Source organism: Monomorium pharaonis, chromosome 1, assembly GCF_013373865.1.
Source record: "Monomorium pharaonis isolate MP-MQ-018 chromosome 1, ASM1337386v2, whole genome shotgun sequence".
Classification (NCBI taxonomy): Eukaryota; Metazoa; Arthropoda; class Insecta; order Hymenoptera; family Formicidae; genus Monomorium; species Monomorium pharaonis.
Genome location: NC_050467.1, coordinates 11,949,470 through 11,963,213, shown reverse-complemented (window position 1 = coordinate 11,963,213; position 13,744 = coordinate 11,949,470). Strand labels below are relative to the sequence as shown.

General features: G+C 34.3%; 1 protein-coding gene and 1 non-coding gene across 5 annotated transcripts in view; one reads left to right on the top strand and one right to left on the bottom strand.

Annotated features, from left to right (window-relative positions):
• LOC105833360 (WD and tetratricopeptide repeats protein 1) overlaps nucleotides 1–13,744 on the top strand; it is a 213,377-nt gene that overhangs the window by 111,013 nt on the left and 88,620 nt on the right. The gene's annotated exons all lie outside the window — the stretch shown is intronic.
• Nucleotides 9,357–12,309, bottom strand: LOC105839615. Its single transcript, XR_004965232.1, has 6 exons — nucleotides 12,152–12,309; nucleotides 11,644–11,994; nucleotides 11,331–11,429; nucleotides 11,057–11,262; nucleotides 10,394–10,552; nucleotides 9,357–9,836 (listed from the first exon to the last, which is right to left on the bottom strand). It is a non-coding gene; the product is annotated as an uncharacterized LOC105839615 (transcript).

Here is a 13,744-nt window from a genome sequence, read left to right as displayed (position 1 = left end):
TCACCAAACGGGGGCTATAAAAGCCCTCCGCTGGTGATAAGAGAGCAGATCTCCCTGGTCTAGCGTACTGAACTGAGACTCCTAGTGCACGCACTGAGTGTCGACTTAACCTCGCACCCGGCTTCCTTGTCAGCGCGCACTGAGCGCTTTCTCGCGCCACATATTGAGTGGCAGAACACCGCCCCGCTCGTCACCCGGACCCCGGTACGTGCACTGAGCGACCGATCCTGACACCGCACACGGGGACCCCGCAGTGAGGGGAAACCGCCGCCGCGAAGATCATCCACGCGGGATGACACCGTACACAACAGCTGATCGCAGCAACAGCTGATCGCTGGCTACCGAGCCGAGCTCCGCGCCGCACCGCGCACCGCCGCGACCAATAGGAGCGCCGCGCCGATCGACTCCACGAATGGTAGCACCGCGCCGCATTATGCAACCGCGACCGTAACGCCGCAGCCAATCCGGTTACCGCCGTAACCGATACGAGCGCCGTCTCGCACCGCACAGCCGTAGCTGCACCGTCACGAGTGCCGCAATCACCGAGACCGGCCGCTACCGGCAATCGGCGTACCGACGCACGGACTGTACGCCCGCCGCAGCCAACCGGCATTAAAATACCACGCGCACCTGCGTACCGCGATAAACATCGCCAACAGCGCGCTTACACGCCTCGCATAGCGAGACTTTTAGTCTAGTAGAATTAGCTTCAAAAAGGGCCGTTTTGGGAAAAAATTGGTAACTCAAGTTTGACTGTGCGTAAAGCACAATTAATACGCGTAGATTAAGATAGGTATGTTTGCCACTCGCAAAAAGCTGGGGTTATTACAAAATTACGGATTGAAGTGAGGAAAAAGTTGTTTTTTGCTTGCGCCTCGTAAACTAAAAGCGGAATCAAAAAAAGTTTTAAATAAAAGTTGTAGGTATTAAGTAAAGCTACAATAATAAATTTAGTACATTAAGATCGGTCGATTAGTTTGGTTGTAAAATAGAAAAAACCATAAAAAATGGCTATTTCTTAAATTGTTTATAACTTTCTTAAAAATTAACTCAAGCATTTGAAATTTTAGAAAAATATAGCTTTTATGACGATAAAAAAGTGTACCAAATTTCATTAAAAAATATTAACAACTTTTCGAGTACTGTCAATTGTTTATCCAAAACGCGCTCCACTAAAATTTAATTTCTACATTTTTGAGACCATGCACAAACCCGAACCAAAGTTTTTTCTCCTTTCAAAAAGTTGCAGTATCATATACCGGTATCGCAAAATGTGTGCAATGCAATTAAGTGCCTCAAATAAACGTGTAAAAAATAAGCCTAATTAACAATAAAATAATTTTTAAAATATTAACGCTATCAAAATGAGGTAAAATGCATTTAAAAGGTGCGATTTTTCTTTAAATTAAAAAAAAAAGAACTTTGTCTTAGGTTGCTCAGAAGCCGAGATAATTTTTTTTCTTTGAAAAATCACTGTTGCTACAGTTATAAATATTAAGAGCTGAAATTTTAACAGTGTCTTATTAAATAGTTAAAGTAGCCTTTCCAAAAAGTTCGAAGCGATTCATGAAGATTAACTACTGTAAACGTGTTAACAAAAGCAGTATCATTCGAGAGCGGCGGCCGGTGGCATGCGCGCGCGCGCTCGTCGGCTGCTAGCGTGTGGCCAGGCGAGCGCGTACAAAATTGATCTGGCGCGTTCAAATTACTTCAATCGGCAATATCTCGGGAACTAAGCGTCCTAGAAAGACGATTTTTTTTTAAACTGGGCTATCTCGACGAGACAAGACTAATGAGCTAAACCATTTTCTTATATCTCCTAAAATAAACGTTCTAATTAATTTTTTTCTTTTTTATATTTTTCTAAAATTTCAAATGCTTGAGTTAATTTTTAAGAAAGTTATAAACAATTTAAGAAATGGCCATTTTTTATGGTTTTTTCTATTTTACAACCAAACTAATCGACCGATCTTAATGTACCAAATTTATTATTGTAGCTTTACTTAATACCTACAACTTTTATTTGAAACTTTTTTCGATTCCGCTTTTAGTTTACGAGGCGCAAGCAAAAAACCACTTTTTCCTCACTTCAACCCGAAATTTTGTAATAACCCCCAGCTTTTTGCGAGTGGCAAACATACTTATCTTAATCTACGCGTATTAATTGTGCTTTACGCACAGTCAAATCTGAGTTACCAATTTTTTCCCCAAAAAAGTCTAATTCTACTAGACTATTTAGTTCATAAACACTGTATATATTATTAGATAGGGACAACTGTATATATTAGCCAGGAATATTACAATTAATCGTAGTTGTTAAGCTTATATCACTTGCCTCCGTTCATTCACTTAACCAGCCCGCCGTCCGAACCCTGAATTGCCCGCGGCTATCGGTAGCCAATAGTACTCATAATTCACGGTTACAAGAATTAAGAATCAAAATTTAATTTTTAATTACAACAAAATTTAGTTGAGAATTAAAATTGAATTTTTAATTAGATAGATATGGTTTATTCCGTATTCCCTTTCGGGGTTGATGGGGTGTTTTTTAGGGGTGCACCAAACCCCTTACAACAACAGCACTCCTCTTTGTACATACAAAATAAACAACATACATTATATACATCATGTTATACAATATCTTCAAAGTACCCCCTACACGACCTGGCCATTGGGCAGCCTTACATACATACTCACCACCCTCCCCTCCTCGCCCTTTCCACAATCTTTCACCCTTTTCCCACTCTATTCTTCCCCCATTGTTTCTCTATCCTTTCTCTCCCGATTCTTTCCCTTTCCCTCCGCCTCTTTTTTAATTTCCTCCCCCTTCTCCTCTTGACTTTTTCCGGACCTCTCCTCCTCGGTCCTTCTCCGCATGGTCCTCCCCTCTTCTCCTTCTACACATCCTCTCTCTCTCTGCCAGACACCATCACTCCTCAACCCTCTTTGTCCTCCTTTTTCTTCAACGTCTTCTTCGTCTGTTTTTTCTTCTCGTCCTCTTTCATCTGCTCCTCCTGTTTCTCCTTTCTCGCCATCCTCTTGCTCGGTTGACCCTCCTTGCCCTGCCACACTACCTTCGCCTCTCTTTCTCTCTCATTTTTTTCCTCCACTGGCACCTCTTCGCTCTTTTCTACATTTTTATATCTCTCATCCTCGGCTCTTTCTCGCCCTTCTTTTTTTTCACTCCTCCAAACATCTCCTTCCGTTCCTAGATTCTCTTCTATCTCTTTTCTTTACTCACTCTCACGCTTTCCTCCCGCATCATCCCTCTTGTCTCTTCCTCGGAAAACGTTTTCTTAGAAATACATCAGTGTTCTACCGCATAAGTGACTGCGTAGATTCTCTGATATGAGGAACATTAATTAAATTTTTCCGAAACATTTTCCGAAAGCCGCACGTAACATTTCAATATTTTTGCATGTGTTATTTATGAAAAATTAACTCAATTTTTTTTTCGACATTTATTCTCACCCAACTTAATAATTTTTTACTAACAAAACTAAATGAATTATTAAAAGGAAAGAAATTTTTTCCCCGTCAGAAGTAACTACAATGGCGCAACGCGCGGCGGTTGTGTTAGTATTCTTACTATTCAACCAAATATTGACGATAACATCAATAAAAAAACTTTAATCGAGGTCGATAATGTAGAGTCATTCATGCACATCATTAATGATATTTCATATGTATTTCTTGTATAGATTTAGAAATTCTTTTTCAGAATTAAAGTACACATATTAATATCAATCTATGAATTGAATTTTATATTGAGAACAAAAAAAAACTTTTCTCATATTGCTCTACTTGTCGACTTTTTACGTATACTTAACCTAAATTTTCGTTTTTTCATTTTCCAATTCCGTTTTTGCGGAATGCGAATCTTTTTTTCTAGGCTTTTAATCTCATTTCTAATTGCACGATATTATTCCTGAGAGTTTTTTCTAGGGAGCGACGTGATTATTTTATACATATAAACTGTAGATTTTTGTATAAAGCAAATATTGTTGTTAGGTGATTAATAAATAACAATTTTTATTTATTTATTAGAACAAATCATACATCGCTTCCTTCATTTTTGTGCGTACTTTAAACTTGATACCGGGTCTGATATTACAATTATTTCTAAAAAAAATTGGCTTAATTTGGGAAAACCAAAAGGAAAACTTACTTGTCATATTGCACGAGATGCTTCAGGCAATCAAATCAATTTCAATCGAGAATTTAATTGTATTGCAACCTTGCAAGGCGTATCCAAAGAACTCAAATGTTTTGTCACATCAAATGCAGACCTGAATATAATAGGTCTAGATTGAATAACAGCCTTCGATTTATGGAATCAACCATTCAATAATCTTTGCAATCAAATTAGTTCTCAAAAAGCTTCTTCGCTTTTCGATTTAACAATTTTTAAAGAAAAGTTTCCGAATGTTTTCTCAAATGATTTGGGTCGTTGTACAAAAACTAAAGTCAAGTTATTTTTGAAACCGGATGCTCAACCAGTTTTTAGACCCAAAAGACCGGTAGCTTATGCTATACTTCCTCAAGTTGAACAAGAACTTTTACGTCTTGAACAAAATGGAATCATTTCTCCAATAAAATATTCAAATTGGGCTGCTCCAATCGTTGTTGTTAGAAAGAAAAATGGCAAAATCAGGATTTGTGCAGATTATTCTACGGGACTCAATGCATCCTTAGAACAAAATCGCCATCCTTTACCATTACCTGATGAAATATTTTCTCAACTGGCAAATTGTAAATATTTCAGTCAGATCGATTTGTCGGATGCTTTTCTACAAATTGAAATTGAAGAAAAATCAAAGCATCTTTTAACAATAAATACTCATCGAGGTTTATTTGTTTATAATCGCATGCCGTTTGGAGTAACAATTGCCCCAGGAGAATTTCAAGCAATAGTTGATTCCATGATTTCAGGCTTAAAAAATGTATTTGCATACATAGATGATATTGTAGTTGGAGGAGCTACAATTCAAGAACATAATTTTAATTTAACGAAATTACTTGAAAGAATTCAAGAATACGGGTTCCATTTAAGGATGGAAAAATGTAACTTCTTTACAAACAAAATCAATTACCTTGGTTACATTATTGATGGTAATGGATTACATCCAGATCCAAAGAAAGTTGAAGCAATCATAAATATGCCATTTCCTCATAATTTAAGCACTTTAAGATCATTTCTTGGTGCAATCAATTATTATGGTCGATTTATTGCAAATATGCATATTCTTCGTCGACCTCTTGATCAATTATTAAAAAAAGAAGTTAAATGGAATTGGTCTGTTAAATGTCAAGAATCTTTTGACAAATTCAAAAAGATTCTAAGTTCAAATTTGTTGCTTACGCATTATAATCCAAAATATGAAATTATCGTTGCTGCAGATGCTTCAAATGAAGGACTTGGCGCCTGTATTTTGCATAGGTTTCCAGATTTAACAATCAAAGCAATCAGTCATGCATCTCGTACCTTAACAGAAACAGAGCGCAAATATAGCCAAATTGAAAAAGAAGCTTTGGCAATTTTTTTTGTAGTAACGAAATTTCATAAAATGATTTTCGGAAGGAAATTCATTTTACAAACAGATCACAAACCTTTATTACAAATTTTTGGTAGTAAAAAGGGAATTCCTGCGTATTCAGCTAATCGTCTTCAACGATGGGCTCTTCAATTATTGTCATATGACTTTAAAATTGAATACGTTAGAACTACTGAATTTGGACATGCAGATGTTCTGTCTAGATTAATTTGTCAACATCAACGTCCAGATGAGGATTTTGTGATCGCTTCAATACAAATGGAAACGGATTTAATTTCTGTTTTAAATGAAACAATTCAAAAAACTCCAATTACTTCAAACAAATCCAAGATGCATCTAAAGAAAATGTTATCATTAAAAAGGTCATTAATTTTACCTTAAATTCTTGGCCTTCATCTGTTGAAGAAGAATTTCAAGCTTATTTTCGACGTCGACAATCTTTAACTGTAGTACAAGATTGTTTGCTTTTCAATGACAGAGTTGTTATTCCGGAACAATTTCGTTAAATCATTTTGAAACAACTTCATAAAGGTCATCCTGGTATAGAGCGAATGAAAATTATTGCTCGCTCGTATGTGTATTGGCCAAGAATAGATCAACAAATTGAAGAATTTGTCAAGAAATGTAGAAATTGCGCTATTAATGCCAAACCTCCAATCAAGGTTCCTCTTTCCAGTTGGCCACAGCCGTCAAAACCATGGCAAAAAGTACATGTAGATTTTGCAGGACCAATTGATGGAGAATATTTCTTTGTGTTGGTAGATGCTTTTTCTAAATGGCCAGAGATTATTCCTACGCAGTCAATTTCAGCGCAGCGAACAATTTCAATTTTACAAGAAATATTTGCTCGTTTTGGAGTACCTGAAACAATTGTTTCTGACAATGGAACTTAATTCATTTCAGAAAAGTTTCAAGATTTTTGTCTTTCTCAAGGGATTACTCACTTACGTAGTCCACCATTCTATCCAAGCTGTAATGGACAAGCAGAGCAATTTGTAGACACTTTTAAGCGTGGACTATCAAAAATTCAAACAGAGAGAAAGATATCGGACCATCTTTCTACCTTTCTTCAATATTACAGGTCAACTCCGAATCCAAATGTTTCTTTAAAAGTTTCTCCGGCAGAAGCTTTATTTGGAAGACCGATAAGAACTACCTTGGATCTTTTAAGGCCTTCTACAAAACCAATCAAAGAGCTTGATAATAAGAAGCTTAAGGGGTTACACCAACCTAGCGGAAAAAAAAATTCGATTTTTTTTTATTACATTTTCTTGAAGCTTCAAGTTTTGAGAATATATCCTGAAAGTTTTATGTTGATATCTGAAAAAATTCCGGAATTACAGAGAGTTGAGTAAAACGGGATCGAGCGTTCAAGTGCTCGAATTGGAGCAATATCAACATAAATCGCCACTGGACGATGATGTGATTAAAGCCATTCGTCCAATATTTGAAAACAACTTTCTAGTGATAATTTACTGGAGAAATGCGTCGGTGGATTTACGCAAAACGTTAACGAAAGTTTGAACAATCTGATTTGGCGCATAGCGCCAAAAGTGCAGCACAGCGGTGCACACGTTGTGCAAATTGCTGCCAATATTGCTGCATACACATTTAATGAAGATGCTGCCGCATATTTATTAATGATAATAAAAGAATTGTGCTGCATATTGCGAAAATCAAGACCGAGCGCGCATCAATGTGGCCGAAGTACGAGCGCAGAAGGCGACGCGCGAAGAAAAGATTGCTCGTTGTCAACAAAAGTCTTCACAAAGCACTGCTGTTATTGATGTGGAAGGAATTTCATATGGCCCCAGAATTGTCGACTAGAGGTAAAGTGCAAAATTCGGCTATTAACAATAGTAGAACTAAACTTGAAACTTTAAACGCGTTTTTCTCAAAACATGGTTTTCAAAGTCGGTGACCACCAGATCTCAAAAACTAATGGATGGATCGTTTTCAAATTTTTACACAATACTCTTAGAAACATTCTTTTGTCGGTGACGATCTATTTTTTTTTAATCGGTCTTCATTAAAAAATAAAAAAATGAAAAGGACAAAAATTTTCCGTTTTTTTTTTAAATTTTAACTTCAACTCATCGCCATTTTGTAACAAACGATAAAATCGACAATCGGCGATTGTCACCGACAAACCACTACTGTTAACTTAAAAACACCATTTTGTTTTTTTGTTTCAGATGGATCGTTTAGACGGGACAGTGGTCACCGCAAAATGCGTTTTTCCAAACCTCAATGTGTGTCGGCGGCCATATTTCTGCTTTCCGTCGCCATTGTTTAATAAAAAAATTTTTTTTATATTGTCGAAACATAAGTCAATAATCACCCAAAATTTCATTTAATTCCCACTACCCGTTTAGGAGGAATAAAATATCAAAGTTAGGCCTGTTTTTTGACCGTCTAGGTTGGTGTAACCCCTTAAACAAGAAACACAATATAATCGTAGACACGGCGTTAAACCCAAAGAATTCTCTACTGGAACCAAAGTCTTTGTTCAAATTCATGCTTATAACAAGTGGACTTGGATTCCTGGAGAAATTATAGAACGAGTTGGCAAAGTTTTATATAACGTTCTTGTCAAAACTCGAAGCCGTTTAGTAAGGGCACATGCAAATCAAATTAAATTAAGAATTGAAGATTTTGAGAATGTTGAAAAAGATTCAACTGAACAATTACTTGTTGATATTCTAGTCAACGCCTTCGATCTTGATTTTCCACAACAAAACTTCTCAAATTCGGAAATTGGTCAAAACGATTCCGAAACAGAACAAGAAATGGAACTATCTTTTCAAGACAATTTGAATCTCGATATTCAACCTCAAGAGTCTTCTGCTCAAGAACAACTTCAAGAATCTGAGGAAACACGTGTTTAAGAAGAACCTTTACCATTGCATATGGAGATACAAGAATTGGAACCTCAATCAGAGCCTGTTAGGCGATCACAGCGCCTCAAGCGGACTCCTAATCTTAAGGATTATTACCGTCCAGATCTTAAAAGAGAGAGGTGTTGCCGCGCCACCCCTACAGCATGAAATATTGCTGCAACGTTGCAGAAATATTATTTTGCAAGATTGGAATATTGCGGAAAATATTGCTGCAATATTGCAGCAATATTCCTATGTCCGCTCCAAAACAATATTGTGCAATATTTCTGCAATATTTCTGCAATATTCCCCGTAAGATTTCTGTAATATTTCAGCAATATTGCTGCAATATTTCTTGTAAGATTGCTGTAATATTTCTGAAACGTTAATGCGCAATATGAAGGAAATGTTGCAGGTGGTTATTTATCCATGAGTCACACTTGCAGTAACATTATATAGTGAGCACGCAGATTACGTGCGCGTTCTTGATACATTACCGTCCAAGATGTCATAATATATTAATCGCAAATTAATAATGTCAATAAATAAACTTTATAAATACGAAATCTTTAAATCGTCAACACTACGGCTTTTAATTAATTCTTATTATCTTATTATCATATCTAAATCTTATTTATGTTCCTTAATATTTATTAATATTATTGCATGAATATGAGTTATTGTAATAATTTAAACGTTTCTTTGTAAACTATACAATGTTGATGTTTTAAAAATTTAAAGATTTTATATTCATAAGTTATTTATTTATTGATATCGTTAATTTGCGATCAACATTATACGTCATTTCGATAATATATCAAGAACGCGTACATAGTCTAAAGTGCGCGCTTACTAATATATACTATTGCACGCGCAACTTATAAATAAACGTCCATCTAAAAGTAGTATATGATTGGCCAGCTTACAATTTTTATATCTTAAAATTTATTGTTTAAAATAAAAATTTACAAATAAACTTTTTATTTAATTTTTTAAGCACTTCCTCACTATAGTATTTTAAGTCGCAAACTTTGGGACACTCTGTATAATGTGTAAAATAAAAACAATTATATTATATAACGTGTAAAATAAAAACAATCATATAATTATATGACGTTAGAAACAAAACAAATATTATATAATGTTTAAAAAAATATGGAAGCGTATTACATAACGGTATCACATTATGCTAGATTTTAAACAAATAGTAAAATTTAGTTATGAATCTCCCTATCACCATCGCTTCCATCTCGCGAATGTTCGAAATCATTTTCAATTGGTTGTCGTGAATGTTTCGCCTCAGCACGTTTCAACCGCGTTGTTGCTTGAGCAAGCCATGTTGAAGCAGCTTCTATTATTTGCGCGTCACTGTATTGTGTCGGACATATCATATGTACAGTTTCTATAATAAAAAGGAAAAAAAAACATTTAGTACTATATAGCGTTTTTGTAATCTTTTAGGATATAAATATAAATAAATATTCATTCTTATTACTTCTTATTTTTGGACAGAATAAATCTCCAAGAGACCTAAAGACATCCCCAGATAGCACAGAATATTATCATAAATATTTATAAATATTTTACAAATTTATTTTCAAAAAACATTTTTTAAAGATTATATAATTATTTTTCATAAACCATGTAGAAATAATACAAAAATTATTATCAACAATACATAGAATATATTTTTAAAATGTACTGAAAAATATTTATGGTATATGAACTTGAAATATTTTTTATGTTCTTTAATAATAATGGTATAAATATTAATTTTAAATATTTTTATAAATATTTAGCATAATTTTTTTTATACCTGACAAACTCGGACATAAAAATATGTACAAAATATTTATCATTCTTATAAATATTTTATAAATATTTTGTGCTATCTGGGTCCATTTTAAGAACGTCTCCAAGATGTCCCATGGAGATCTGTATGGACTGATAAATGCTTACTTATAATTAATTTAGATGTCCGTAGTGCAGTAAAGGCTTTTTTCCTTTTTTTCCTTGCCAACTGTATTTTGTAGCAAGTGCGTCAGCAATTAACTTGCTAAAAACTCCATTTGTTGCTGAGCTTACTTTGTCTCCACCAACATATTTTAAAGAGAAACTCTGTACAATAAAAAGATTAAATATATGTAACAATTATATGATAAAGACTGGAAAAAGGAACATTATTGCTCAATTTCGTGTATGCGATAAAACAAAGATGTAGCAAGAGAAGCAGAAACGTTTAACACTTAATTGTCCTGCAAATATAGTAAACACATTGTTCAATTCGCTTACTACACGTAGCCAAAAATATTCATATGATTTGGAATGTATTTGCTATTAAATTTTTAACTTATATCAAAATTGTAGAAAACATTGTACAAGTATAATAATATTAATAATATACATATAATATAAATTCTATATATGAAAGCAATAAATTTAATGCAATTAATGGATAAGCATGATTGATAAGCATTATAATTTACAAAATATCTACCAATTAGTACAACATTTTTTAACATGTAATATGCAGTGAACAAATTACCTTCCAAGTGTGCTGATAGGCAACTGTTACATTAATCATTAATTAATTTAAGAAATAATTGGTATCAGATAACTTACCATTTTCTTAAAGAATACGGCATTTTGTAATTGTGTTTCAAACTCCAATAATTGTTCTTCAGTACAAATGGGAATGGCAACTTCCTCTTCGTTATTATTTTTGTCTGCTTGTTTTTGTCGACTTTCAAATATTTGTAATCTATTTTCTATAGTTTGTGTTCTCCTTAATAGTATTGCCATGCTTTTAACCATAAAGTTCTTGAACTCTTCACAAACAATTCTTAATATATGTTTTGATTAAAACTATAATCAATATGACTAAAATAAATCTTACCACTGACAGATGGATCATGAGTGATATTCTCAGAAAGTATTCCTTCTTTGGGAGATGTATGAATAGTCTCGTCTAATGTATGAGACAGAATTGTGTCACCTGTAATTCATTAAAAAGTTTAATAATTGCACTATTATGGGTTTTAGGCATTCATAGTCAAATCTTATTTCAAGATCGTCTCAAGCAATGTCTTAAGATGCTAATACGGCTCCGTGATTGGTTGATGGCATCTCAAGTACAAGATAGTACTTAAGATGATCTTAAATATAAGACTCGACTATGAATACCGGCCTTAGTAATAATAAAAGCTCACTTATGGTTTGCGCTTCGTTTATTTTTGATGTTGATGCTTTGGGTGAACAATTTGAAATAGGTGGTTGCAATAAATATGAAGGTGGCTTGGGTAGTAATGGTATTTGAGACAGATTATTAATGTTATTGCTTTTTCTCTTCTTCGCATGGTGGCTGTCATCTTTTAATTCTTTTTGGCCAGATATATTTTCCTTATCTTCATCTGAAGATATATTATAAGTTTTGCGTGCGTTATCTCTCCTATGTTTCTTCCTGCGCAATCTCCATTCGTTTTCAGAGAAATCTTCAGAATCAGTGATAGTTGATGTTTCGGCTGCATCCACTAACTTCTCCTGGGCTCGTTCCCAAGTATCTTAGGGAAAGTTTAAATGTTCTCTTATATTTTGCACAGCTTGGTAAAATACCCAATAACTTAGTGTATTAATTATGAGAATGTGCAAACGTTTTTCCAAAAACATACTATGAGATAACCTATGAAAATAGTTATTTGCTGCAAAATATGAATGTACCTGCCGAGCCGAAAATTCTCTTTATTTTGCAAATGTCCCATGTAGCAGTCTCTGGTGCAATCATTGCTTTTGTTATTAATTTGTCCAAGGTATATTGAGATTTGACATGGCCAAATACAGTCATTTTGCTCTCTATTAATCCAGCAAGACGGAACTATTTGTAATCCGTCAGGAAATTCGACAATACTAAACTTTTTCTGTGATTTAGACATAATTTCTGTTAATACGATAAAAACTGCACACTGTGTGCATTAGTAATATATAACTTCTTATATATGTAAATATATTGCGTTTTCACCACTTGCCACTGATTGCACCGTAAGACTATATGAAATAGAACGTCCGTCATCCGCGAATGCGCATTAGTAGCGCAGAGACAATGAGCGAGTTCAAGAGGTGCTGCAACCTGTGTCAACCTCTGTGGGTCGACTGTACATACATACAGGCGCCCGCTTGTTTCCGCATCCCTTTTAAACGCTGTAGCGTTTTGTTGTGTCGCAAACGCGTGACATTACTTTTATGTCCGAAACTGACATATGGAGTGATTTTTTTAAGCATAAACGAGAACGGAACGAAACATTTTACTTTGACGTTTACATTAATTTTTATTTTTTCTTTACACGCATTCAAGTAAGTTAATATTTGCTTATTGTTTTGAATAGAATAAAACAATGTTTTTAGAATATACGTTTTAGAATATAACGTCTTTAATATTGTTTTTCATTAATATATTAGATCTAAGAAATCATGGTTGATGAGGAACATAGAAGGAAGCCTTTCGAGCAGTGTTCACGTAGACACCAAAGACGAATTATACAAGAAGACATGAAAAGAGTTTATCATCAAAATCTACAAGATATATCAGCAAATATCACAACAAATATCAGCAGTCCTGTGTATGTTGATGAAGCAGAACGACTTCATATAACAAACAACTTACAAAACAGGAATATAGAAACGAAGGATGGAAATCCATCATCCAGCCATTTAGAACTATTGGAAAATGAACACGAAAGCAATATGCAATTACTTGAAGTATCAAATAACAACATAGCAGAATATAAAGAAGAATATTACGAAGAATTAATGAACGATAACAATGAATATTATCATTGTATTTTGGATGACTCAAATGTAAATGAACTACCTTGTTCAGATGTACAATCCGACGATGAACAATTGGAAAATTTTAGACCTGATTTGCGTGATTGGGCTCTACGTAATAATATATCACACACAGCTATAAATGAACTATTACAATTGCATTTAAAATATATTCCAAATTTGTCATTACCTAAAGACGCACGGACTTTATTACATACACCCTACATAATGAACTATGAGAGTATTGCAGGTGGAGAATATGTACATTTTGGATTACCAGATATCATAAATTTACTTATGAATAAATATGCTGATGCAGGACTGACTGTTAATAATGTAATTTCGTCTTTGAATGTCGACGGTTTACCAATATCTAAGTCGTCACCTCATTGTCTTTGGCCAATTCTCGTATCTGATGAAATTTTTTAATCTGTCTGCATAATAGGCATATATTATGGCGCAGGTAAACCGACATCAGCCAATTATTTT